The 4,779-nt window shown below is 33.7% G+C and overlaps 1 pseudogene; it reads right to left on the bottom strand.

Moving 5' to 3' along the window:
• Positions 1-3,928: 3,928 nt before the first annotated feature.
• LOC122539007 lies at positions 3,929-4,050 on the bottom strand (annotated as a pseudogene).
• Positions 4,051-4,779: the final 729 nt, after the last annotated feature.

The raw sequence follows: 4,779 nt of genomic DNA, 5'->3' as shown, positions 1-4,779 counted from the left end.
CAACGTAATTAAAATGTGACATACAATTAGTTGGAATTCTGAAATATGAATCGATGTCGCCAAACTCCTTCAATATTTTTGGGAGGTTTGTTTCAAATTACCATTTGACCGACAATATTAATTAACCGACATAGTAAAATCACCGACAATGTTTACATCACACTCGTTTCACCGACTTTATTTGCCAATGGTATCACATCAGTGATACGTATGAAAATATTACTCCACCAATGTACATTTGAATTTGGTGAGCATTAGTTCAGCACTTCATTCTCTTTACGTGATAGATACAATGAGTCCGTCAAACCAAAATGCTGTGGGACAAATAGCAGAAAATGTTTCGTCTAAACGTGGAAAACCAAAATTTGTTTCGACGGTTTTATATACATATAAAAAGTGTAAAAACAGAGAGGACATGTATTACTGGAATACTAAGAAAAAAGTGTGAAAAGAGTGAAAAGAAAGGGAATAGCTACGAATGTAAAACTACTGCAATTACATTACGTATAAATGATCAACATATGATTCGCAAGCATAATTGTTCAAAACATAATCATGCGTCAGAGGCATCTCAGATAGAGTTGCATAAAATGTTTAAATAATCTTGAAGCAACAGATAAACATAGCAACGAAAAATCAGGTATTGACAGAAATGCAATAATAAATAAAGAAAAAAATATTCAGCCATATCGTCCAACTACTGATACTTTGAGACATAAGAAAAAAAAAAAAGGGCCTAAAGAGCCAAGAAACATTGATGACTTAAATTTGCCCGTTGAATTATCGAAAAGTTTAAGCGATCAATCTTTTATAACAGTGTTTAAAGAAGAATCCGGAAGCATTATATTCTTCACAAGTATTTATAATCTGCAAGTTTTGGCCAGTTCAAAATATTGAATGGACGGAACTTTCAAAATGGTTCCAACATTTTCTAAACACTATACACCATACATGGACACAAGCAAAATAGAATTGTTCCTTTAGTTTATACACTATTGACGTGGAACCATCAAAAGATGTATGAATTATTATTACGGAAAATAATCTATTTAACTGAGGAATAAAATATTTCATTAATTCTGGACTTCATACTAACAAATTTTAAAACTGTCGCAATTAATGCTATTTCCACACTCAAAAACAAAAGGATGTGAGAATCCTTTGTCTAGTACAGTCTATAGTGTGGATCTATGATATGTACACTCAGTCAAAAAACTCTCCATACAGTACCATATTTGAATTTTAGCTATGTATAATTAAAAAATTATATTCGATATAAAAATTTTCGATGTATTATTTAAAATTGTTTGCTTTCATTAACCAGTATACGCAAACTTATGCCAATCTTGCAATCAGTATTTGCTGTACTCAAGTTTTGAATACAAATTGAACAGAAATTGCGTGAAATAAGTTTCCGTACACTATCATGAAAGTTCGTGTTATGAAGAAACACATCGAAAAACTCGAATCATACGATTCATAGAGGTCTTATCTTCCTTCAGTTTTGTATTAACAAGCAGAAAATACGTACGAAATTCATAATAACATACAGAAATGAAAATACCGATTCCAATCCGCGAATTGATTATAAAACTGCGAAAGGATGGAAAATCGTTAAGAGCTATTGCTGAAATAGTTGCAAAATCTCATTCCACAGTGCAATATATTAATAAATATCAAAAAACAAATTCTGTTGAAAACCGCAAACGTACCGGTCGTCCAGCAAAATTAGAACACCACCATAAGCATACAATTTTAAAAGTTATACGCAATGAACCGAAAACAAGTGCTCCTAATCTTGCTAATATGATTGATAACGATTATGACATTAAGGTTGTTCTTCAAACTATACATAACGTGTTAATTAAAAAATACAGGGTACAATGATCGGACAGCAAGAAGGAAGCCATTTATTAGTAAGATAAATAAGCAAAAACGTATAGACTTTGCTAAAGCTCATATGAATAAGGCAACAAAGTTTTGGCATTCAGTGATATTTAGCGAATGTGATGAATGTAAATTTAACGTTTTTGGATCCGATGGACATGCAAAAGCTTGGAGAAAGAAGAATACAGAAATGGAATGCAAGAATCTGCGAGCAACCATTAAACACGATGGAAGGAGTATGGGCAGTATGGGACTGTATGAGTGCTGCAGGCATAGGAGACTTGGTATTTATCGACGGTATCATGAATCAAAATATACTGAATACATTAAAGGATAATTTAGACCACAGTGCAAGAAAATTAGGCCTGGATCGGAGATTTATCTTCCAGCAGGATAATGATCCGAAGCATACTGCACGACGGGTTAGGGAATGGCTTCTGTATAATACACCGAAACAGTTACACACACCACTTCAATCACCAGATACTGATCCGATCCGACAGCATCTGTGTGATGAAATAAAAAGGCTGCTTCAATAACAGAACATACAAAGAAAACCGAACTGAAAAATGCGAATTTAATAGAATGGAATTTTAGTCACATCGCAAAAACAAGGGACCTGACTGAAAAACTAATGTTAATGGCATGCAAAAACGAATATTTGCCATATTTAAAGCTAAAGGTGGTCCAACTAGTTACGGAGGCGCCTTGTTTCCTAGGCTGGGCTTTATTTATGCCCTACCGAGCCTTTCCACATACTGTCTCTCCCTCCAAGGCCAGAGAAAGTGTCCTTAAGTGAGAGGTATGTTAGGACATCTGGCAATTCTCGGCAGGGTCGAGGCTTCTTAGAAATTGACCTGGGTGACGCCTCGGAGGATTCTGTTCTGCGCCACAACAATTTTATAAATACTGCTGAATTTTGTAATATTGTGTTGTAATATTGTTCACGATTTGTCATTTTCATCATTTAGCGAAACGAAAAATTATTACTATATAGCGAAACGGTTACTTAATAAGACATTCGAAACTGAGACGCGATAATTAACAGAGAAAAACAGAAAAATATTTCAGGCGCAGTGGAAGAGCAGAATCTATGGGAATTTTATCCAATGAAACGAATGTCTTTCAATTACAAAACTGCCCTCTTGAGCGTCCGCAATTGAAAGCGAATTATATCGAAATATCGAAAGCAGGCATCGCTTGCTTTGTATTGTGCAAGTGTCATGTTTTACACGGCCTTCGGCACGTCGCACAGTTGACGTAGCATAAAGTGAAATAGTTCCAGTTCTAAGAATTCCTGAGGATAACGACAGAAGCTTAAGTGAGAAATAAATGCGGACACTACTATACATACGATAATAGGAGAAAAAGAAAAAATGTTTTATAACACCTGAGATTTCTGTCGAAGTTTCACAAGCAAGTGGACTCTGTGTAAATTACCAAGAGCGCTATCACGGTTAACAGTAGAATAACCCATCAATGATTTTTGCTGATCCTTCTGATACAGGGGGCACTTTTTTTCAAATTAACATCGATTTCTGTTTAAACAGAAAGATAACTGCATAAATCCATTTATCTGAATTATTATATTCATTTGAATTATAATATTTCGATACGTACTGAAGACTGATTATTCTAATGTGAAGAAAAAATGGTAATTTGTGACGGTTACAGAAGTAGTAATGCAGTTGTTATTTGTTTGAAACATATAAATTTCTAACAGAACCAATAGTTTTTGATTAATATTCTGGAAAATAAAAAATACTTGATTAGTGACAATGTTTTTATTTAGGCTCCTCTTCCCTTCTCCTCTGAATCTCGTGCTTTTCTACAACTACAACCAATAATTAAAAATAATAGCATTCCCAAAGAGAAAAATATACGCAATGAAGAGGGAAAAAACATACTACTGATGATTCTTAATTCAGTAATTGTTGGAATAACAGAGAACAATAAAACAAAAATTATAATGTTAATTGTTCACGAGCAATCTAAAACAGTTTCCAATTATTACGAATAAAAAAAAAAAAAAGGAAAAAAGAACCAACATCACACAGAGTTCCCAAGTGGTCATTCATCTAAGTACTACTATCCGTGCCCGGCACTGCTTAACTTTCGTGATCGGACGAGAATGAGTGCATTTAGTGCGGTATGAATGTTGGTTACAAATAGTGTCTTATTATCCGAGTTTTCTGTATCTTTGTTTTTTAATGTAATTTATTCCTGATTTTATAAGTATAATGGTATAAAACAACTATTTTTCTTTTCTTGTCAACAAAACTTTCCAAGCGCTTTCTGCTGGACAAGTACCGGACCTTCTGGACGACAGTATCGAACGAATGAATAGAACGCTAAGAGTCAAAATAAAGATCCATAAAACTCGGATAAAAATATACAGTAGGTATAAAAAGTAATCGTACAGTGACTAATCACGACTAAAATGCTGAATAGTAATATTTATCAAACAATTTTTTAAACAAACATGGTATTGTATATGTTGGAGCATAATCGCGATATCTATTGACACAGACAAAAACATTCCGTAGAAGAATATTCATTTGTCTTATAACCGAACCGCGTGATACACTCTGTAAAGAGCATGTGTGCATATAACAGTCGATTGTCTATGATAAAACGTTTTTTCGACAGAATATTGTGTTACCACTTTATTCCACTTTAATCTGCGTACTCCATCAATATGGCTATTCTCCAAAGTCTGTAGAACAACAATATCAAATAAACAAAAAAAATTATCACAATGTTTATATAAATATCAAGGAAAAGGCCAATGCTACTATGCAAACAAACAGTTTATGTTTTGGTTAGTGTTGCGACGATATGTCTGTGCTTCTTAAAATTTAGCAGTCGAATTATAAGTGTACGAATACTTTT

This window comes from Frieseomelitta varia, unplaced genomic scaffold (assembly GCF_011392965.1).
Source record: "Frieseomelitta varia isolate USP_RPSP 00005682 unplaced genomic scaffold, Fvar_1.2 scaffold_1852, whole genome shotgun sequence".
NCBI classification, from domain to species: Eukaryota; Metazoa; Arthropoda; class Insecta; order Hymenoptera; family Apidae; genus Frieseomelitta; species Frieseomelitta varia.
This window is presented reverse-complemented; position numbering and strand designations above follow the sequence as displayed.